Here is a 24473-nt window from a genome sequence, read left to right on the forward strand (position 1 = left end):
TCTCTGGGCTGTGCCTCCGGCTTTGGGGCTGCAGCTCTGCTCCGAGGACAGGGTCTGCTCTCTCTGGGCCGCTTTTCTGGTCCCTCTGGATCTGGCATGGCTCTGCTCCCCAGCTCAGCTCTGGCCCCTGCTTTCTCCTTAGCTCGGCCCCACTCTGTCTGACCCAGGCAATTCCAGCTCACACGGACGACAGGACCTCCCTGGCCTCCCTGACTCCCTGATTAGCTTGCTCTCCCTGTCATTAAGGCTGACCTGGAGCATTGGCTTCTCCCCATTGTTTCTGGGGGCTGTCAGTCTCAGGGTCCTGATTCCCCATCGACCCTTCCCCCTTTTTAGTACTGGGAGCTAGCAACTAAAACACCCCCACTGAATGTTAGTAAGGGGGCAACAGTCCCCTTACACAAGTGCCCAGCTAACAGATACATTATGCCCTGTGAATTAACAGCTAACCTCCAAAGCTTCTTACCTACCTAGATTTATTTCGCTGCAGGCTTTGTTGTTGCAGCAGTACGAACATTCTTTCTGCATAACGTCCAAATGACTGACGGACCCATGTTGCTCCCAAGCCTTTTGTAGTGAAAGCCAGACCTGCCATGGCCAGTGCTCTTCTCAGCAGGCTACTCCCTGTGGTCCTTTCTTTTGGGAAACCCAACTAAGCTCCTGCTTTTTCATTCCTGGTGCTGGGCTCTGGGCTCAGTGTGTGGGGTGAGCTCATAGGCAATCAAGAGAGGGATTTGGGATCTTAATTGTCTAAATGACAGGTTTCAGAGTAGCAGCCGTGTTAGTCTGTATCCACAAAAAGAAAAGGAGGACTTGTGGCACCTTAGAGACTAACAAATTTATTTTGAGCATAAGCTTTTGTGAGCTACAGCAAGTGAGCTGTAGCTCACGAAAGCTTATGCTCAAATAAATTTGTTAGTCTCTAAAATGCCACAAGGCCTCCTTTTCTTTTTAAGTGTCTAAAGTGTCTTCTGCCTCCTCAGATTAGCCAAATTAAAATGCTTCCAGCTCTCTCACAACGCTTAATTCTGAGCAACAGCGTTTCAATGTCCATACTATTAATTAATTAACTAATTAATTATTATTCCTCGTGTTAGTAGTACCCAAAGGCCCCCATTCAGGATCCAGGCCCACAATCTTGAAATATGGCTGACAATTTATTTAAGCTGACCAGAGAAAGCGGTTGAAAAATAGCTTGATATTTCTGTGTTTCCCTTTGACACTCTCCAGATTATCATTAAATGATCATTAAGTTAAAGGCCGTGGAAGATAGTTTCCTGATAGTACATGAGCATGTTGCCTTGAAAAATGAATAGTAACCAAACTGGAAATATGAGCCTGGATCCTCAGCTAGTATACATTGGTGTAGCTTAATTGACACTATACCAACTGTCAACAGCTACAGTAGGGAAATGTATATTTTTTTTCAATTTGTTCCACCCTGGAGCCTTAATATTCTACCTGTGCTGTCAGAGCTGGGGGGAGGGAATCTTCATGCACCAGGAAAGGGCCCTGCTGACCAGGAGGCAGGTGTTTGGTGCGGATGATGCTGGCTGGACCTAGACAAGGAGGAGTTGCACACTGCACCATGCATGGTCTGGCCAGGTGTGTCCACAAACACCCCCCAGCTGCTTTGGCACCTCCATGAACTGGGAACCAGTCCCTGAGGGGCAGGGACGGCTTGAATTTCACCTGCAGCCATTTTCCAGCATGCAGATCTAATTCGGGGCCCAGGATGGCTGGGTAGGCAAGCAGCTTCCTACCCCTACTAAACCAGGAAGCAAATTACCTCCTTCCCCATACCTCTTCCTCCACAAAAAGCTGGGTTGGGGGCTTTCCCTACAGAGCCTTTTGACATCTGTCCCCAGTTTCAGAGACTGCTGAGCTTTCAGTTAACGAGACCCTCTCCCCAACCCCTGCACTTTCTTCCCCCAGCCTGCGCAGGCCTGGGACTACCAAATCAATCTAAGGAGGGTGCTGGGAGTGGGGAGGGGCGGGGGGGTCGGATTCCAGGGCAAGCCCTCAGTTTTGTTCCCCTCCTGGCTGCCTTTGTCCTGGGCTCACTTTCCCCTTTTGTGCAGCCTTCCCTTCCCTTCCCGCCCGGCGGGTTGCCACAGCGATGAGCAAGCACGGCCTAGCTTGCTTGGTTCCCGGCTCACCCTCCCCTGCCGCAAAGGGACAGGAGTGCTGGGCTCCCAAGCGCTGAAAGGGAGGGTATCTTTCCAGTCGCTCCCCCGCCCCCGCCCCGTTGCACGGCTCAGATACTCGGTCTTTTCTGAGGTCTGCTCTACACCTACACATTAGCTGGACCCGGCAATGCCTCTCGGGGCGGCGGCAGGGAAAAGGGATGTAGGCCAGGTGCAGCTCCCGCTCGGGAGAGCCCCACTGGCTGGTCGCGCAGGGGCTTTGTTCTTGGCAGGGAACGTCGCGCAGGCCGCGGCTCTGCAGTCGCAGCCCTCCACGGGCGCGCGGCAGGTTTAGAGCGGGCGAGCATGTGCGGAGTTAGGGGGGAGGCACTGCAGCCTGCTGATGTAAAGCAAAGGGAGGATGGCTGTGCACTAGGAGCCCCCCTCCCACTTCCCCCTGCCCCTCCTCCCCTCAGCAGGGCAGGGGGGCGGTCGAGCGGAGGAAAGCAAAGCCAGAAGCAGCTCGCTATGGCAAGTGCAGCGGAGGCAGGTGCCCTCTGTTCGCCCTCAGCTCACCGGCGAGTGGGAGAAGAGGACGAGGCTGACAACCTCAGGTAGGACCTGGGGTTCGCTGGCTTCCTCCAGCTGCCCTGACTTGCAGCGGTCGCATCCTGGGGAAGATCCAGCGCAGAAGGCTGCGTGCATAGGGCGGGGAGGAGTAGGTAACAGCTTCCCTAAAGGGACTACGAGTTTTTCGGGTTTCTCAAAGTCCTACTGTCCGAGCTATAAATAGAGACATTTGCAGAAAAAACCCCTCCCCCTTTCAGCTGCATTGAAACAGATTGGGAGATTTTCGGGGAGTGGGGGTGGAATGGGGCTGTTTGGCTAAAATATGTGTGTGCTAAGCAGGGGCTCTGAACAGCATTGGGGTTGGAAGTGAAAATAAAGTCGGGGGCAGAGGAGCGGGGCTCAGAGCTGCCTTGGGAACCTTTAGCTAGGACAGTGGTTCTCAAACTTTTGTACTGGTGACCCCTTTCACATAGCAAACCTCTGAGTGCAACCCCCCCCTTATACATTAAAAACACTTTTTTATAATTTAACACCATTATAAATGCTGGAGGCAAAGAGGGGTTTGGGGTGGAGGCTGACAGCTCGTGACCCTCCCCCCCCCATGTAATAACCTCGTGCTCCCCTGAGAGGTCCCAACCCCTGGTTTGAGAACCCCTGAGCTAGGGCCATGTGTATGTAGAGCAATGGGACTCAAACGCTCCACTTGGAATGAAATATGGACATCATCTCGGAGCAGCCAGTGCTTGGCTGGAAGCTGTTGAGAGAACATGCGGCCGGATAGGATCAGAGGAAACATTAGTGTAAAACCTGACAGCAGCCTTGCAGATTTCTCTTCAGAGCTCCAGGAAAAGTTTATTTCCACTGTGTTCAGTTCACTGGTTTTGCTCTGACTCTAAGATATCTTGGCAAAGGGGGACAACTTAAAACTTTACCTAGGTGTAGGGTGATCAGATAGCAAGTGTGAAAAATCGGGACACTTTTTTTCGGGGGGGTGTATAGTTGCCAAAAGACAAAGCCCCTAATAGCAGGCAGGTGCCAATAATATGGGAACATGGTCACCCTACCCAGATGGGTGGGTGCTGCCTTAGTGCTTGGAGTATGGGAGAGCAGTGGGTTTCTTAAATTTTGGAGTGAGAGGTAGATAGAAGCAGCTGGGTGAGGGGAGGTTACTGCCTGGGTTTGCAGACTATGCTTCCCTTTGATTTTGTCTCCAGTTTCTCGTCTTCCTAGCGCAGTCATCTGGAACAGAATCCTAATTGCATTGTACTGAAAACTTAACTCCTCCTGCATTTCAGACCTGAAACACACATTCTCTCTCCCCCTCATCCCTTCCACACTCATGAACAGCTCTTCTGATTGCTTTGTGCCCAGAGACCAGATTCTGATCTTGTTTACACAAGTGTGAACATGGAGTAAACCTGTCGATTTCAACAGAATCAACGGAAACATTCCAATTTACATCAGTGCAACTGAGATCAGAATCTGATCCGGTGTCTTAAATATCCCATTTCCTCCTTCGCCTCGGTGTTCAGGCTTTTGATCTATTATCTGCACCTTTCTGAATATTCCCTGATACTCATATTCTTCTCTTTCTCCATCTTTGTGTTCACATCTCTCTGTTTGTACGTGTGGGATACATAAATACACGAAGAAAACACATTGTCAGTGAAGAGTATCTCCACACACACACACACTTTCCTTTATTGTAACATCTCTCTTAGCTCCACAACTAAAGATCTGTCAGAGTTTTCTTTAGTAATATTTCTTTTCAATAGGTTTGTAACTCAGCTATTAAAATCTACAGTTGGCTGGGATTTGGTGCACGGAGTTCTAGCCTGAAATTTATCCGTTTGTTTTACAGGTGGGGAAAAAATGTGGACGTGTTAAAGTTATATGAGTGTTTCTTAAACAAAGTATTTGGTTTCCTCCACATTTCTTAGAGCAGGGGGAAAAGCTGAATGGTTATAGCTCTGCAATCTGACAGGGACTGGATTTGTAATAATAAATACAATAAAAGGAGCAATAGTGTGGGGTTTGTGCATGCGCGATCACATCTTCCATTGCATTATTCAGTCTGCATATCTAGATTAACACAGGGCTGGAGCGATACTACGCGCTGATACCACTGGTTAGTGATGTACGCAACATGCTCTAACAAGAATACACCATTTAAGATGCTCTTGACTGGGTATATTTTATGTCTGGTGAGATCTGCATTTTCTATCACATTTCCCCCCAATAATGGATCCAAGGGGTATACAGGATCAGTGATCCACCTTAAAAACAGTGCTAGGATTTAGCGCTCATTAAAACTAGGGAAATAACACTGGTTTGTGTCAGGCATAGCGCAGAGAAGCACCAGGCATACATCCCTTCTGCTGGCACTGCCAATGCCCCTCAGTCCTGATCTGCAGCCCCTTGCTGTTCCAGTTCTGGCTCCCACACACAGCCCTGCCAATGCTCCTCAGTCCTGATCTGCCGCCGCCCTGCTCTTCCAGACCTGAGCCCCACACAGCCCTGCCAATGCCCCTCAGTCCTGACCTGCACCTCCCACCCCTTATTCTACTGCTGGGACAACCAGCCACACCAAACTTTGGCAAATGAATAAATAACCACTAGTGACAAGGCTGAGACTGTTCACCTCATTGTCCCTTGCCCCCTAAACCTGGACTGAAAGCTAGACCTTTGGCATGTCAGTTCAGAAAAATTCGGGGGTGGGGGGGGGAGTTTGTGTCAGCATATAGGACATTATATGTGATTGCGTCATATCCTGCAGTCAGGGAGAGGGGTCTGGACGCCATGTCCCATAGGAAATGACACCTCTGTTACTTAGATAAAAGGCCTTAGTGCATGGGGACTGTGCCCAGCAGCTGTCCAGTCACTGACACAATGAGAACTTCTAGGGCAGTGGTTCTCAAACTTTTTTCTCGCGGACCACTTGAAAATTGCTGAGGGTCTCAGCAGACCACTTAATGGTCTTTCCAAATGTTGTTTGTACCGTTAGCTAACTATTGTAAAGTGCTTTGGATAAAAGCGCTATATAAAAAAACCCTTAATAATAATAAATGTTTTTTTGTTCGACAAATAAAAGCACACAACTCATATTTTAATATCACTAGTCTTACCTTTCTATTGCAAATGGATATGCCCTCTCTCCCCTGCCATGGCGGCCCCCAAGCTGGGGCTGGGAAAGAGGGGGGTCTCTCCCTCTCTCCCCTGCCACAGCAGCCCTAGAGCAGAGGCTGGGAAGGAGGGGGTGGGGGTCTCTCCCCAGCAGCCACAGCCCTGGAGCCACTGCCCCCTCCCACCTACCCCCTATTTTCCTCGAGGCCACAACCTCATCTTACATGTGCGTCTTCTCCAGGGTCCAGACCAATGTTCCCTCTAATTTTTGACAGGCCGTGTGCGCAAAAAATTTCTTCTGTGCAAATTTTTGTGCACTCAGTGTTTCGCTGTGTGCTCGGGGTTTAGGATCTGTGTGGCTCCACTAATTAGGTGGGTGGTCCTTCATTCTCTTGTGTGCGACCGCCCAGGCGTGCAACTTAGAGGGAACTATCCGCAGACCACCTGAATGGAGCTCACGGACCACTGGTGGTCCGTGGACCACGGTTTGAGAACCTATGTTCTAGGGATATTCAACTGCAGGTTGGGGGAAACGTAGGGAACAATGTTCCCTTCACAGAAATGACTAGTGAAGGGCTTCTAAAATCACAGATGACAGAGATGGAAAAGACCTGTCCATGCCAAGGAGCTAGTACAGGATCAATCCCACCCAGTACATTCTCAATCAGTACTTGATTCAGTAATGTTTTTTATGACCCAAGAGCTGGAGCTCCCTCCCCTGCCTTCCCTTGGGCTCCCTGGCTGTGCTCCCACGAAGGCATTAGGGAGTTTATTCAGAGATCCTTTGGAGGTCAGAGTGAGCTCCTAAGGCTGACACCCTGCCATGGATTCACCTGGTGGGTGGCACAAGGGTGTCCCGTCAATGGGTTGTCTGACTGACCACTGTGTGTGTTGTAACATCAAGGCGCAAAGGAGTCAATGGGCAGAGAGTTGACCAGACTCCAGCATTCTCCTCCGTTGGATGGGGGACTAAGTCATTCCTGTAGATCCGGACTAATCCTGAAGGGGTCCAGCTGTGGACTCCCACTGAAGTCAACAAAATTGCCATGTGCATAACCAGGATTAGCCCCACCATCACTATATACCATATAAGATATCTCATGGGCATGTGATTTTGTGATTCAGCGCCGGTTCCACAACTGGAGCTCCATGTCCTGGACCCACGGAAGTCATGGCTAAGATGCTCTTGGGTCTCAGGGGAGTGGGGCGTTGAGCTTATATTTGTTCAGTGCAGCTGGACGGCTGGATGTTCAACTACCCAAGCTGCTGGTGCAAGTTTGGGGGCAGGAAAAATGTGGGTGTTGTGTTTGGGGGCAAGGAAACCTACAGCCTAGGTGAGTATAGGATAGATTGTAGCTAGCATAAACCAGAGTAGCTTATTGACTTCCATGGAGCTACGCCGATTTATACCAGCTGAGTACATGGCCAATACTCATTAGCCAGTGAAGCAAGGAAAACTTCCGCTTTATCTCCAGAATGGGATTTCTAGAACAGAGGGGCAGCTCCTCAAAGCAGCTTGAACCTACACTGTATGTGTGTTCTTAACCATTTCTTCATAAAATCAGTCTTGAGTGTGTTGCCTTAGTTTTGTCTCTGCTGTCGAGGGTCCTTTTTTCATGGTCCATGGCTTTGCCATCTTTCTGTTTACTCTGTCTACTGAAGGGCTCCTACTGAGACACAGGGCTGGATGCTTGGGGACGGTACTGCTTCTCTTACAAGCCCAATAGGGAGGGGATCAAGCTGCTGACTTTAGAACTGGACCCAGATCCCCAATGCCCTAAAAAGTATTCGGACCTGGGGGCAGCTCTCCTGTGGGATACACCCTTCCATCAGTGTACATGGCTAACTCCCAATGACACTAATGAGAGCTGTACAGGTACAGAGAGGGGAGAAGATACCAGTCCACCCCACCCTACCTCTAGCGCTGCTGTTGACTCCCGTTGAATGAATGTAAGTTACAGCCCGGCCGTGTCAATAGAATACAGCAGAACAGGGACTGCAGTGTACTGGAGAGATGTGGGAGGCATTCTGCTAAGACTCCAGTCCTACTCCCGAACTGCTATTGTCCTCCAAGAACCCCAGCCCCTTCGCAGCTCTGAGGAGTCTGATTTTCTGCATATCCGTGAGACGGTGGCTCCTAACTGCTCCTAACGGAGAAGCATAGCTGGCCTTCTCACATCCCACCCCACAGAAAATGCAATTACGGTCTGATCCAAAGCCACTGAAGTCAAAGGACAGGCTCCTATTGGCTTTGGATCAGGCCCATAGAGGGTAAGCCACGCAGTCCCCAAAGCATTTGCCTTTCAGTATAACAGGGGCTAGTTCTGCCTGTCCACTCCTGGTCTCTCTCTTTCTTTTTGTTCCTCTTTGTCTTTTGTCTCTGTGTCTCTTTCACTTTTCAGCCCCTGCCTTTTTCACTCCTTGTCTTAGTGCCAATTTTTTCAGACCCTCTCTCTCTCTGTTGCTCTCTGTTCTTCTCTCTCTCTCATGAACAGTCTGTCTTTCTTTCTAACCTACTTCTTTGTTTCAGCTGAAAAATTGCTTCCCTTCTAAAGTTCACCCTGATAGTTGCCCTGGCAAATCAATCCTCTAGAGAACAATCCTGCAAAGGTTAGCCCAGGAACCAATGACAAACCTCCTCTTTCCCTCCAGTCTGAATTCCTTACCCAGGAGTAACAGTGGGCTCTTCCCAATAAATACCTGTCCCTTTCCAGGGATGGCAGAAGCCAGTGGAGAGAAGACGTCGTCTAGATTTACGGGTCACAGATGCAGCAGTTTAGAAGCACCCGTAAGAGCTATTTCGCTTAGCAAAGACGCAGCATGAACGAAGTGCACAGGTACATTTCTGTACATGTTTTTAGTGTGCATCTGTGGTACAGTTGTGTGTGTTGCTGTGGTTGTATCAGTGTTTCAGTGTGCTGAAGTCAGAGTTATATGGGTGTTTCAGTGTGTGTTTAGCCATTTGTCTCTCTCTTTGTTAGTTTTGATTGCAGGATATGCTGGGTGTTCGTATTGCTCTCTCAGTGTGTGTGTGCGTGTGCATCTCAGTATGCTTGTATCAATGTCTTGGAGTGTTTGCACTGAGGTCTCAGTATGTATTTATTCTCTCCATGTGCTTGTTTTACTGTCTCAGTGTATTAGTACTGATTTTAAGGCGTGTTTGGGTGCAGTGTTTCTGTGCGGCTGCTGAAGCGTCTCAGTCTCTTGGTGGTTTGGGTTGCAGCATCCACCTGTTTGTAGCAGCGTCTGGGTGTCTTGGAATGTCTGGTTGCCGTGTCTCGGTGTCTCAGCATGGCTGCAGCCGCCTCTCGGAGTGTTGGTTGCAGTGTCTCAATGTGTTTGATTGCAGTAGCTTGGTATGTCTGTTGCAGTGTTTGGTTGCAGCCCCTCTGAGTTTGTTGCAGTGGTTCTGAGTCTCAGTGTGTCTGCTGCGGTGTCTTAATGCATCTCTGGGTGTTTGATTGCAGTGGCTCGGTGGTTCAGCGTGGTTGGTTGCAGTGGCTTGGCATGGTTGGCTGCAGGAGCTTGGCATGTATTTATCAATGTGTTGGCGCACTGGTGGCTGGGTGGGTTAATGTGTATTGCGGTCTATCTCCGTGTCCAGGTTTGTGTGTGTCTGTACGTCTTTGGTTTTGTATGTGTGTCTTTGACACTGATGGTGGGTCTTCAGGAGTAATCCCCAGTGAACTTTGGTGGAGAGATGTGTGGCCTCTGCCTTTGCTTTGGATGTTTTCTCAGGAGCCTTTCAGACTAAAACACATCGCCAGCTAAAGGAAGAAAATGTATTGCATGAACTGATCAGTAGTTTCTGTGTCTGTATCACAGGCTGATTTTAGGATGCATGTTCTTATGGTTTTTAAGAAACTGCTTTTGGAGCCAAAACCTGTTGACTTCGAATAAGCCTGTGGGATGCAACCCCACTGAATTTTGAGAGCAGAATCTGGCCCTTTGGCTATAATTGGAGAAGGGAATGAGTAGGTTTGTCATTATCTTTCATGTGTTAAGGAGGTTGGATCTGGAATTTCAATAAGTCATTTTGAATTTCATGCCATCACAACAAGACAGAGCTTGCTAGCATTACAGCTTAGATGCTAGTTCAGTAGCCTGGGTGGAAAGGGTGATCCCCCAGGCTTGTCTGTCTCAGATGTCCTCTGTAGAGCTAGACATACCCATCCCTGAACGGCAGGAGAAGCTGCTGTATGTCCCCGTTGAGGGTCTTCAGTAACTCTGCTAGCTTCTCCCCTGACACAGTTTAGAATCTGGTAGGAAACCAGATCCAGTATATGAGAATACCAATAGACCAGGATCTGCTTGGGTCAAATTTTACTACAGATGGCTCTCAGGCTAGAAATAGGTATGTTCTAGCTAGGTAATGCAGCAAGTGTGGGTGCTGGACTGTACCTTCTGCAAGGAGCCTTCTATAAGACATCATTTCATTGTCTGAGGCAGTTAATACCCGGTATCTTCCTCCTTCAGTCTAGGTCTTTCTGTTTCTCTCTTTTACACTATGGATGGCTCTGAAAGAAATAAAATAAGGAAAATTAGAGGAGAACTGACCAAGGAGTGGACAGAGCTCAGAATTCCCCGTGGCCACATTCCTTCTTCAGAGCATTATAAAGACTGTGTAGATTAGATTACATTTGAGAGAGAGATGATGTGTGAGTGTGTAGGTTTATGTGAGTATGTTTTTATATCTATATCTATCTAAACATATGAGTGTGGGCATACATATATATATCAGTGTGTGTGTGTATGGATAGATAACTACATACAGATATATGTGCAAACACATACAAGTTTTATTTGCTTCTGGTGGCTTCACAGGTTTTAAAATCAAAGAACTAAATAAATATAGGTTGTAGTCGGGTGGAGGACAAGTTGGGTGATGAACAGAGCTCCAAGAGACTGAAGCTCCATTTCATCAAGCGAACAAAAAGGGAATGGACTGAGAAAGCTGTGAACTATCAATAGCAGAGAGAATGTGAATAGAAACAGGGTAGTATCAGTGCTTAGAATTGATACTGTACACATTCAGATAGACAGACAGAGAGAAAGAAATGAAAATAGGGATTGCATAGCTGGATAGATGAATTAAACCCAAGAAACTGATTGCACTCCCAGCAATTCGTTACAACTATGCCAGTCGGAATAAGAATATGGCATTCAAGCGGACATCCCAAGTGGTATCCAGTGACCCATGTCCCCTTACCCAGCCTCCTCCTCCCTTTCCTCCTTCTCCATAAAGAGCTCCTGCCAAATCCTGTTGTAGGAGATATAATGCTGTGTTCTTTATTGTGCAGTAACTTCAGTACCAGGGTGGACGCTGCAGTGAGTTAGAGCAGGGGCTGGGAACTGGCGTTTTGGCAAGAAGGTTTGGACAGGATTTACGTTTTCTGTTTAGCGAAGCTCTGGGTTACTGTTATTTTCACTTGTCATGTGAGCCCTGACTTAGCCCCATTATCATTGGCAACAGTTGCTCTGGCTTTAAAGTCTAATCAGTGCTAAGCCCATGTAGACAACAATGGATGAAGACGATAATTATGATTATTGTGCCCAAAGGTCCCAATTGAGATCCAACATAGCTAGGGACAATCCCTTGCCAGGTGGGTTTACATCTAAAGACACAAACAGATGGAGAGTGGTGGATGCAGATAGAATATGCAAGCCGATGAACCTGGTGAAGAATTGGCCCAGCTTTGTTAGTTACATGGATTGTGGGGGAGGGAGAAAGAGGTTGGTTTTGGTTTTGTTTGGGTTGGGGGTGAGATTTTTAGAGTTTGTGAGGAAAGGAGCAGAGAAAGGAAAGAAGGGGGAGAGGAAAAAAGCACAGCTTGTCCCCCGCCTAGCAGGCTGGCTTCCTCAGGCATGACGGCAGAGGTGAACCATAAGGGGTGATCTGAAGGAGGACAAGGGAATAGTTATTTGCTCAGGGAGTTTTCTCCAGGTATAATGGGCAGTGTAGGAAAGGGCACAGAGGTGACAAAGGGAGAAGCTTACTGGTGGGCACTGGAGCCTGGGGATGCTCACAAAGGCATGTGGTACCTTAACTGTGTCTGGCATTCTGTCTTCATCTCTGCTACTTACCCATCCCCCCACACACACCAGGGACCGACCCAATCCACCCCACATCAGCGTCCCCGTGTATTCACGGCCACTGCTGAATGCTGCTCACCTGGCTACATCCCTCTCCTGGCTGGCGGTGCGGGAGGAGATCATCTCCAGTCACGCCACTTGCTGCCTGCATGGGCAGGATTTGCACCTCTCTCTCAAACCACTCCTGACCCACCAGCGGGCTGAGATGGATGTGTGAAGGGACGGGGGAGGCAGCAATTATCCATAGAACCAGTCACTACCCTGGTTGCCCAGAACGCACCATCACAAGCTGCAGACTACCTTGTCTGTGCAAATTTCATCCACTGGAGAGCTGTCTCCCTCCTAGTCTCCAAGACCTTCCGCAGACTAACCCTTGTCTCTTCCTGCTATTCAGCCTCTTACGTACACTTCTCTCTGTGCAAGTTCTCGGTCTTTCCAGCATATCAATCTCCTGTGCTTCCCCCAACATCTGAAAGGCCTACGTGATCTCCTTCACCTCCTCTCAATCTCCTGTGCTGCCCCCAACATCTGAAAGGCTCAGTCACTCCACTGGCCTATGACAGCCTAATCCATCGCCTAATAAAACACTCAGATCCTTCTCCTTGAGCTCCCACTTTCCCTCTGCTCAGTCTCTCTCCCTGAAACAAGACCTTCAACCCTGCCCTGCCCTAGCTACGGTCACGCCTTGTAACAAACACATGTAACAAACAGACACTGTGCTGTTTCCACCAATGGATTGCAATCCCCCACTTATGCTCTGGCACCAAGAGTGCTCCAGCACCACTTCCTGTACTGAGGAAAGCCACCCTTTCCTCACACCACCTGCCCAGGGTGTCTCTCACATTGAACCCATCTCCCAACAGTAGCCCCCCATGCCCATGCCTAGCCCGGAGAGGGTGGAAAGCAGACCAGAGTTGACCCAGGTTACCTCACACAGGACTCCCACCTAGGACTCTGTGTCCCTCTGGTATCTATTCTCACTTCCATTCCTCTACCTGGAACAGGCTCCCACACTACGATTCTCAGTTATTTCCCCAGCACATGGGGTGCAAGAGGCAGGTGAGAGCCTCATGACTCCCTAGAGTCACCACACCTTACGTGGGTCCCCTTAGCTATTGCTGCCCAAGTCCATTTCTTCTGCATCCCTGACCCTGGACTTATGGACCTTGCAGGTGCTACTGTGTCAGGAGGTTCGGTTAAAGGCCCTGTAAAGAACATGTGCCTTGGGGGCTCTCCATGGGGGGATTCAATACAAATAGATGATAGCAGCCCTGGGGTGAATGACACCCGTGGATTTCACCATCCCTTGTTTGTTCTTTAAAAGCCTCTCCCTATGCGAACCCAAGCCCAGTGAGGGATGGGCCAAAACTGGAACCATTTGTCCAAGTGCTTCTTTCCTCACACTGGACTAGTGGGACCCAGCTCAGAACAACTCAGGGTTTTGTTTTCCAAAACATGACCAACCACATTCAGCAATACCCAACACCATCTCTGCTTTTGCCTGCCCCTAATACACAAACTCTCCCTAACCTCCATGATACAGTGCCATAACTTTCCTGGAGACACTCCCCTAGTGTCTCCACCTCACCCACATGGCTCAAGACTAACTCACAGATCTGCAAGTGCATTCCTAGATCCCTTCTTTTCTGTGGCCATTTATTTCAGCGTCCCTCTTTCTCCATTTGACCCATTCACACTAAGAGAAGGCATCCATGAACTGGAATGCCTGCTGCGGCACTGGGTTTTGCCTCAGCAGATCTGGGTTGTAATCCTGGGTCTGCCATAGACCCTCTGCCTTGTGATCTCAGGCAGGTCATTTCATCTCTCCGTTCCGCTCCTGCAAAATGGAGATAATAATCTATCTGGTCTATTTGTACTGCAAGCTCTTTAGGGCAGAGACTTTCCCTCCCCATGGGGGCGTGAAGCACCCAGTGGAGCCCTCATTTTGGTTGGGTCCTCTAATGCTACCATAAAACAAATTAATGATAATAATGAAAACTGAGGAAATTCAAGGGCCAGACACCTTTCCCATCCCCTCTGAAGGAAACAGCAGGAGATGACCTGTATGGGCAGAGGGAACCTTAACAAGGATATCTGATGCCTTGTCAGAAGGGGAGGGGCATTTTCCAATGAGGTTCTCTCTGTATCTGTAGCTTTATTCTTCCTGGCTTTGCAGTCCTCCTCCCTCGTGCTGCTGTCCTTTGGCTGATTACAGCCTCATGTCCCTACATATTCATTTTCCTTTCATTGCTCCTAGTCTGTTTATTGTGCAGTGACTCTGGGAACCTAAGGTGACCCTAAACATGGAGATAGAAGATGGCCTTAGAGGCAATAAAAGTTTTATTGCCATGAGTTTAAGATGACTGTCCCCCTCACGAACAGGGGAGGGATTCAGATAAATGGCAGCTAGATCCAGAAAATAATTTTAAAAAAAACAGTTGCAAAATCACAATTTCCCCCTGAGTCCTACCTATCCAGACTCCTTGACCAGCCTCATTACGAAATGGACACTTCTTCCTAATCCCTATCTCCATGAACAAACGTAGGGCTGGACAGAACCTCAAGAGATCATCTAGTCCATCCCTTTCCATTCCCAGTTTCTTCCTCCATTTCTTCTCCCCACCACCTTCACATGTACATCGACTCCATCTTCCTCTCCAAGCCTCTCCACAGAGACATTTGGGCCAAAGTTTCCAAAATTGTCCATCAATTTTGGGGGGGCCCGACTGGAGCTGTATGGGATATTACACTGATGTAGAGCCGTAGGTGCTCAGCCCCCTGATAATCAGACCCCAGATTTGTCAGATTAGGCACCCAAAAACAGGCCCCCTAAATTAATGGATGTGTGAAAATGTTGGCCTTAGTTACTGACTGATTCTTTGCTGTTTCTCCAGCTCCAGAGCCATCAGAGCCCCTGGGATCCTCCAAGGATCCTGATCCAATCCACCCCACTCACATCTGGTAGGGTCAGGAGTACATTATGCTGTTCTTCCCCAACAAGAAACTATAGAAGTCTTAAACCACATACACACACATGTAATGGACCATGGGGGCACGCTGTATGTACAGACATCCTGGTCATCAGTGGGGATCAAACTCAAACCCACCCATGAGCTGAGAGCGACTAGCAGGCTACTAAACTTAGCGGGGCCAGCACTTAGAGAGAGACGGGATTACATATACTATGCCAATGAATTACACACACGTGCACCCTCTACACACACAGCATCGTGCATATTGTTTACATGGCCTGTGTTCCATCTAAGATTTTATTACATTCTCTTCACTTTTCATCCTTTTTACCCCCACCTCTTACTGCTTTCCCCCTTGTAAGTGCATTAGTCACTATGGAAACAATGATGTCATTGATGGGGCGGGGTTTAGGAATGTCCACAACTGCAGAATAAAGTCAGCGTTTAATGGCTGGCAACACACAGCAGGGCTTGTGAAATGGATGGCTGCTGTTTATGTGATGGCTATTGCAGACATTTATGCCACAGAAAATTTTATCGTAGAGCAATTTCCCTTTCTACTTTATGTCCTTTTCCTCCACTGCTCTTTATCCCATTCAGGTTCCCTCAGCATCTGCTCAGATAAAATTCAATGTTCTTGTTTCTCTCCCCTTTGGCCCTAACTACCTAGATAGGATGCGGCCGCTATGGTTTGGATGTGCCCACAAACTTCACATGTTCCTCTATGTCCTTGGGATCTGTGCCTAGCAGACTATGCACAACTATTGCAATAGCCAGGAACTCGGAAGTTCTACTCCTGCTTTTGGCATTAGACTTGCTGTGTAGTCACTTTGCTTCTCTGTGTTGCATCTTCCCCATTTGTTTTATTTATTTGGGTTATAGGGACACTTAAAGGCCCCAACCGAGATCAGGTCCCCTGTTATAGAATCCTAGAAATATATAGCTGGAAGGGACCTTGAGAAGTTATCAAGTCCAGCCTCCTATGCTGAGGCAGGACCAAATATACCTAGACCACCCTGCTTTGTCCAACCTGTTCTTAAAACTTCCAGTGATGGGGATTCCACAACCTCCCTTGTACGCCTGTTCTATAGTTAGAAAGTTTTTCCTAATAACTAACCTAAATCTACCTTGCTGCAGATTAAGCCCATTGCTTCTCATCCTATCTTCAGTGAACATGGAGAACAATTGATCATCATCCTCTATATAACAGCGGCTAACATATTTGCACATTATGCTAGGTGAGAAGAGTTCCTGCCCCAAAGAGAATATAATCTAACCAGACAATGGAAATATTATCATCCTCATGTTACAGATGGGAAAGTAAGGCACAGAGAGATTAAGTGACTGCCGCAAGGTTACAGGAGGAGTCTGGGGCAGAGCAGGGAATCTCCTGCATCCCAGTCTTAACCACAAGATCCTTGTTCCTCTCTAGACAGGGGATAATCAGTGATGTTCTTTGCCACCCCTCACAGAAGTGTTGTGAGAATGAATGTTTCTGAAGTGTTTTGGAAGACACTGTAACATTAGAGCACACCTTCTTTGTACCATCAACTGTATTGTGCCCCATTTTTAATGACTGGATTTATTTGTTCCATTTGACCTGTCCAAAACTAATAGAAAAAATATACAGTGGAAGGACTTCAGGGCATGGTCTAGGAATCCTGTGCTCCCCACCAGAGAGACACTGAACCATGCTTCTTTGGTGCCCTGGCTCCCCTACACTGTGCGTGGCAGTAGCTGTAATACAAAATAAACTAGCACCGGACTCTCTTCTCCCTCCTCCTCAATCTTCCTCCATTTGCTGCTGCAAACTCTTTGCTAAGCTAAGTGATGGTCTGATTGCTTCTGAGCTTTCCACCTGTTTGATCAGCATTTCTGCCAACATTTCATTCCTCCAAGCCCTGAACGAATCCCATTCTTTCCTCCCTGCTCTCTGGGCTGCTCATTTTACCAGACAATGCCAGTCGATTTTTCACTTCTGCACAACAGCACCTCAGAATGCCTCTTGACTGTGGGGCTCAATAGCATATAAAGTTCACCTCCTTGCCGTTTTCTGCATAGATTGATCCTCTGCACTTTAGTACCTGGGCCTGAATGGAAGATGTTTAACAAAGCAATCTCCCCTTCCCTTTCAGCCTTGTGTTAAGCTCATTCATTCACCTGAACAAGGAGAACTGTCTTACCCCACTTCCCTTTCCACTGGAGCTGTGCTGCTCTTCAAACAGCCTTACCTTCTCCCATTTGCTAATTTAATCTCTCTCCCCCACTCAGCTTTTTCTGTCCACTCTGCCACTTTCCTTTCTCGTTATATTTCTTGTCCTAGCTTAAGGGCAAGGCAAATTCAAACAGGCTGTGGTTTGCCAGTTCTGATCCTGTCATACTGACACCGATTTAACAGCCATGTCATCACATCAGGATTATGATCCAGTTGAGACTGGGATGGCATAGCTGGAGACAATATAGGGACATTCACATGAATATGTGGAAGGAATTTCTCCTTGGATGCTCACCAGTCAGAGGCTCTTCTGGGATGGCATTGTGACCCACATATTGACATATTAGAACTATCAAATTCAGATCCCCGATGCTCAGATTCAGTTAGTAAATCTGAACAGAACTAGGGTGTATTTTTTTTACCATCTGAGCCATTCACCCCAACTAGATTAACACGAGTTATTTCTAACAAACAGTATCTGATGAATTTCACCTTTTTCTGCCCACAAAAAGAGCGTGAAATTCTCAAATTTATTTGTAGAGTTGGCTGGGAAATTTCTATCAAATTGAAATTTTGCTGAAAATGTTTTGACCCTCTTGCTATTTGAAATTACTCACTCATTTCTCCAGCTAGTAATTCTTGGTCTGTAGATTGTTTGCAAACAGTTCATTGTGAATATTCAAGAATCACAGTTCTTACTGCGTTGGTAAGCTATATAAGACACATGGTTTTCTTTCTATTCCCCAGTTGGATACATTGTATAACTATCAGAATCAACAATGGTGCAAAATTGGAAATCCGAGTACAAAAACTCACAACTCACAGTTCACTCCAGGCAAATGGACAAGCCTCTGAGCTTCAAATCCACTTCCCATGGGCATTCATGCTAATAATGCTCACTGTCCAAAATATTCATGGAAAAGCAAACAAAAGAGGAGCCATGAACTCAGCCTATGTGAATTAACTAAAAATGAGATTGAAGAGTGGTGGGAATTTTGTGCAGTACTCACCCAGCTTTTCACCCAACCATCTCTGCCTTGGCCTCACCTGCCTATTACTTGTTTCTCTCTCCTTTGGCCCTACCTACCTACATAGGTAGTGCAATTTATGTTGAGTGAAGAAGGTAAAGTCAATAGAGTGACTTTGTAGTATATGTCTCTACCTTACCTCTCTGCTACCTTCACTCCTCTTTATCAGTATACAATAGAAACCTTCTCATAAAAGCTGTAAAACCCTAGCATGTTGTATATTGTGCTTGAGTTGCTATTATATCGGAGAGAAAGAGGAGGATGGACAGATTACCTTGGCCTTTATTTTTCTGTTGTGTGCAAAGAAAGCCCTGAGTGAGCTTGCTCATGGGAGAGGCGTTGCTGGAGAGAGGCGTATGAATGCTCTTTTCTTTCCCTCCCAGTAACCAAACTTGTCAGCTCACAAGCTGCTCCTGAAATCGTCTCCTGGCTCCCCAGGGTGTTTTAACGTCCTTCACACAGCCAGGCCATCCTGTTCAGCACATTCGTTCTTCATATTCGCAGGACATTTTAAAAAAAGAGGGTTTAAGGCCCTTTGAAGGCTGATTCTACAGGGTGAACACTCTTCATTTCAAAAGGGCAGCTTTGCTGGAAGCGGCGCCCTGGTCACCATGTGGGATGGCCTCCTGTGCCAGGCAGTCTCTTGAAAAGAATACAGGAAATATCATTTCCCAGTTCTTTTCAGTACCAATTTAGAGTCAAACTTCCTTAAGGCTGGATAATAGAATGTGTCCAGGTTCAGGTGACATCTCCTGAACTCTTCCCTCCCCCCACTTTGCTGTGGCCATGCCAAATAAGGGATATGCCCTCACCTCATCCTTGTGTACAGAGTATCAGGTGGTGTTTCCTCACCCCCATCTTTGTCTAGCCCCTCTGCTCGGTCTCCTCCCACCGTGAAGATGTTTGCTCATCCCCCCCCAATGATCAAAGCGGGCTCTGGATCCTGTTTGACTCTTCACTGCACCTAGACATCCAGAGAGCAGCAATGAGGGGCGGGGGATATCTTCTGCTACCTTTGAGCAAATGATTATGCCTATTCCAGGCCAGTAAAGGCACAGAGACAACAATTCATTGCCTCCAGACTGGGCTACTGCATCTCAGCCGAAGGCTTACCCAGTACAGATAATAGATGGTACAGCAAGTGCTGCGTGAGGTTCTAAGTACAGCTAAGCCACACGACCACATCCCAGAAGCTCTCTGCACTCTGCTCTGTCCCCCAGTGGAATTTCTTGTCTGGTTCGGGTTCCTCATTCAGATGTAAAAGCCCCAGATGGTGACAGCTTCTCTCTCCACTCCCCGCTGTACCTGCCGTCTCAGCCAGAAGGTGCTAGCTGGTGAAGTGCAGCTCTCATCTCAGGACAGTCAAGTCCAGGGTGGTCTCAGGAAGGGCCCAGGGCTCTGGATAAAACTGCAGGAGTTCCCGCTGAGCTCAGAGGCTGCAAGATGCACCTGCGTACGCTAGCAGTTCCTCAAACAACTGTCATAAGGCATCTTGGGCAGGCAGAATAAGACCCTGTCAATCTAAGAAGCTGGGCTAGAGAGTGAATGGAGGAGAGCTCAGACTTGTAGGGGTCATTTCAATTCGGTAGGGCACCAATACTCCAGCGAGGAATGTTAGAGAAATGTCTATTCACTCATAAAATAAAGTTTCTCCCCCAATTTCTGGGTCAATTGCGTCACCTGGTTTCTGTGTCCATTCACCCTAAGTGACAATTGATCCTTGTCCAGTCCCCATATTGACAAGTGCTCTATATGTCCAGTCCCTCTCGATGAACATCTCCTGAATTGGGTCCATTCCCTGTGCAGCATAGGCACTCCTCATTCAGGCACATGCGGCGGTCAATTTATGCACTCAGCAGAAGCTCCCACCCAGCCATGATCCTTAACCACCGGTTTACCTCTGAGAGAGAGCATTGGCCGAGACACCCAGGTTGTATCAAACTCCTTTTGTGAAGTGCCTTGTGCACCCTCCATTAGCAGGGAGCTAGGCAGAAAACCCTCGAACGCATGCACCAACCTTAACTGGGCATTGCAGTGTCACTTCTGGGTTTGGCCTCAGGTCCTACAAATCTTCTGGCCCACAGTTGAGACAGCTCCCCACTGGCATGTGGCAATGAAGACAGCAATACAGCAATAACATGCGCAATGTAAAGGCAGTTCATAAGTGTTCATCTACTCTCCATATGCTGTGACATGCAGAAAGCACATCATGCTGAGGCATGGCACATCCAGCTCTGGCTCCCAGCACACAGCCAGAGACAGGCGCACCTTGTTGTGACCAATGGGACCTTAGACAGAAACCCTGTTGTCACTCTCTCTAGTCTCCTTCAGATCACAGTGCATTCTGAGTGCCTGCCTCCAGAATTTCTGGTGTGGGAACTGATTGTGACTTTGGATAGTTAAGCCCACTGAGGGATACGTCTCAATTTTCAGTGCTAGGTCTAAGCCCAAAATTAATCTCTCCCAAACCTCCCATTTCTCCTCCTACTCCTCTGGCACTGTTTGTAGCCAGATAATAGATGAGACTTAAGGACTGTCCTTTACTCCGGAAATGACAGTCTTCAGACCACTGCAGTGATGAGTCGGTGAATGAATATTCTCAGTGGAGTATATCCCCATCTCCCTGAGCTCCCTGAATTAAGAGTAGGCCTTTGGGATTCTTAATGGGAACATGCTGAAATTACCTGCGGGACATGACTACAGAAGTTTCTCTATTTGGGGGATTGGAGAGGGAATGCGACCCTACAGCTGCCATCTCGTTAGCCATTTGGTATTTAGCTAGTAGGCAATTAATTAATTAATTAAACAATCACTACCTAGCACTTCACATTTTAAAAGCGCTGCTTGGGCACCTAATTAAATAAACTGTAATTAACTAACAAAACTTGATGGTGCTCCCATTTTGTCCTCACCTTTGCCTGTACTGTGTGTATGAATCGCAGCATTTACGTACAGGGACTTGGGGACACAGAGTCATCTCACTTAAAGGCACCAAATTAAACTTGGATTTGGGTCTTTTCTCCCTTGTGTGTACTGACACATAGCAGTGGTGCTTTGTGTCTGTAGATCTGAGCACACTGCACTTAGTGTGTCCTTGGTGCTGGCTACTGCTAATTTGGAAGCTGTCTCTTCAGACCCTATTTTGTTTGATCATTTCACTGCGAACAGCTGGATCTTGGCCTTTTTCATGTCACCCACAAGCGTCTGATCACTCCTGCCTGTGCTGGCTCAGGAGACATACCAGGCCCCTATAACTCCGGTGTCAAAGTCACACAGTCTGGCTGCTTGGTTGCTATGGCGACCGCACATTTTGGGCGGGCAGCCTCATTGAGGTCGGTGGTTGTCATTTCACTGAGTGAGCTGGATAGCTGGAGAGGCACGTCCATGCCTCTGCTCTACCTCGGTGGGGCGGGCTGTCTGCATGTGATGGGAGCATGTTCCCAGGAGGAACACGCCCATGGGATCACAGAGATACAGGGCCGCTGTTATGGACCGGGATGTAGGCGGTCTTGCCCAGTGGTCAGAGCAGGAGTCAGGTCTAGAGGGCAGAGCAGGCATCCAGATTGGGGAACGAAGCTAAGGATCAGCACCAGAGTCAACTGCCAGTTACCAGAGCCAGGGGCAAGCCAGAGTCAGAACCAGGAAATTGGAGCTGAGGGTCAGAGCCGAGGTGAGATGCCAAATGCCAAACCAAGGGTCAAGCCAGAGTCAGAAGTCAGAGGCAAGGGTCGGAGCCAGGACTGGTCACTGGGGACTGGAGGCAAGGTGCAGGGGCAGGAACTGGAGGAGAGGCAAGGATCAAGCCTGGAGCACGGTGGGAACAGGAGTGAAGGCACAGGTAAGGCAGGAGCCAGGAATCAGGAACAGGGTTAGGTGCAGGAGGCAGACACAAGCAGGGTCCAGCGCAGCCACAACAGGAAACCACCTAGTTGCTCGGACAAACTTCCTGTGCCTCCTTCTGGCTTAAATAGCTTAGCTGGACCAACCAGTGGAGCCAGGTGAGCTTGCTACGGGAATCAAGATTCCCGTAGGTGGTGCCTTGATTGGGGCTATAGTCCTAGTAGTTTCTCAGCCCACCAGGGGTATGTCTACACAGCAAAGGCTGGCCCGTGCCAGCTAACTTGGGCTGTGGGGCTGTTTCATTGCTGTGTAGACTTCTAGGACCATCCCACTCCACCAGACCCTTGAGCCCGGGCCCCAGCCCAAGCCCAGAAGTCTAAACAGCAATGAAACAGCCCCACAGCCTGAGTCCGAGTCAGCTGGCATGGGCCAGTTGCAGGTTTGTCTTTTCTGTGTAGACACAACCCAGGTTTCAATAGACACTGGGTGGAGGTCAGGATGCGGCGGCTGTCTAGGGACTTCCAGGCCCGGATTCAAGACCCGGCACATCACAGCCATGTGCAAAATCCAGCTTTGACTACACTCACAGGCTGGTATGGTTCAGGCTCATCTATGGCGGCCAATTTGTACTTCCATGGGAACTGATCTGCTTCTTCCTTTATGCCAAAGCCCTTGTCAGTCCAAGCCCTATAGATTCCTGCTATGGTTCATTCCTGTGCTGGCCAAGCCCAGGTGAGAGTGACAGTAACCTGCCAACTGGTGACTGCAGTGCCTGCCCTGACTGCAGGAGGGCTTCTGATGGAAACCAGCTCTTAGGAGGCTCACGCAGCTCCTGGCCATTCCCCAACGCCGGCTATGTGCACTCCATTATCCTTAGTCTGCAGGATGCCCCAGCTGGTGTGTTTTGCCTCTCTCCATCCAGGAGGTTTTCCGCTTGCATTTCTTTCACATTATTTTCCTCTTCGCTACCTCTCCCTGCTTGTGAAGGAAGCTGTTTGAGCTGAAGAATATCTGCCCCTAATCTAGTGCCAGCCTTTACCTAGCCGGGCTGTTCATGCAGAGACAGCGGGTAGGTGGACTTGCGCTGATGCGGCCCTAGCCATGTCAGGATTGACAGCATCCGTGTCTCCATTCCCAGGAGCAAGAGGATGATTGTAAAAGGCTACAGGTAGCTCAGGGTATGTGTGCTGCATTTCAAAGAGCATGAGCAGTGGTGGGACGTGGATACAGATCAAACAGCAGAAGGACAATTCTGGAGCTAAACAAGCCCCCTCAAGCACTCAGCACTTCCACCTTATTATATGTATAGCGGTAGTGCTTAGAGGCCTCATTCAAGATAAGGCTCCATCATGCTAGGTGCTAAGATGACACAGTTCCTGCCCTGGAGAGCCTATGATCTCACCTAAACAGTAACATCCTGTGACTGTTTTCTACACATTCATTATTCAAGACAGCTTCCCATTGGGGCAACCCCAGCAGAGGCTAGTGATGTGTGGAACGACTGGCAAAGGGTGCAAGCAATCTGCATCAATCTACAGTAGCATGTAAAGATCTCACACACAGTATCTGCTCCTCTGCCCTGAGCATCCACTGGACAACCAGCCTCAAGTAGACAGTATCGGTAACTAGATTACAGGGCTTGGCTTTTATGGAATGACTGCTTACTCTACCTCTTAGTGGGATGTCCTAGTGAAGTACCTTAGTATTATTTTTGTATTACCAGGACCCCATTGTGCCAGGTGCTGTACAAACACAGAACAAGAAGCTGGTCCCTGCCCCCAAAGAGCTTACAACTTCTACCCTATGTTATCTACTGTAACTTGGATTTAGTAATTTTCCCCAGCATAACACAAGCAAAAGCACTTCAGTGGCCTACAGTTTTCTATTCCTGGTTGTAATAATAAAATAAATAATTATAAATAATAATAATCATCATCATTATATGCTCCAAACAGCATTGTCCCCAGCGTGGATCGTATACATTGAAGTCTTGTGTCTTAACCAAAATCCCATTTTAACTGCATTAATTTCATTCCTCCCCCCCAGCCCAGTTTCATCCAGATAAACAAGGTTTCAGAGTCCTTTGCATTTCCATCCCAGGCTCCATCTCAAAGCCCTTCACAGGCTGAGTGAATGGAGCCTGAGGCCGATAAAGTATTGTCCCCACTATACAAATGAGCAAACAGAGGAACAAAGAGGCGAGGTGACTCAACCAAGAGGCCAGTGACAGAGCTGGGAACAGACCCTAGACTTTCTGATAACCAGTCCAAAGCACGAACCTCTAGACCGTCCTCAAACCCACTGCTCTTAGGATATGTGGCCATCCAATAGGGGGGAAAAATGGGTGAGAAACCAGTTGAGGATCCATCTGGCAAGAATATTTCTCTGATGTTCCCTGTCTTTCACTAGTGCTTTTTGTTTGTTTGTTTCTCCTCTGCCACTTTCTAGTGACTTGAAGCTCTTAAAACATGGGGCTTAAGCCATCATGGGGGAGAGGGGTTAATCA

General features: G+C 48.2%; 1 long non-coding RNA gene across 1 annotated transcript in view; it reads left to right on the top strand.

Annotated features, from left to right (window-relative positions):
• Positions 1–2625: 2625 nt before the first annotated feature.
• LOC125639583 (uncharacterized) overlaps positions 2626–24473 on the top strand; it is a 78945-nt gene continuing 57097 nt past the window's right edge. The window contains exons 1-2 of the long non-coding RNA XR_007357523.2: positions 2626–2740; positions 8534–8656. This is a non-coding gene — a long non-coding RNA (uncharacterized LOC125639583). The remainder of the gene's footprint in view (positions 2741–8533; positions 8657–24473) is intronic.

Source organism: Caretta caretta, chromosome 7 (genome assembly GCF_965140235.1).
Source record: "Caretta caretta isolate rCarCar2 chromosome 7, rCarCar1.hap1, whole genome shotgun sequence".
NCBI classification, from domain to species: domain Eukaryota; kingdom Metazoa; phylum Chordata; order Testudines; family Cheloniidae; genus Caretta; species Caretta caretta.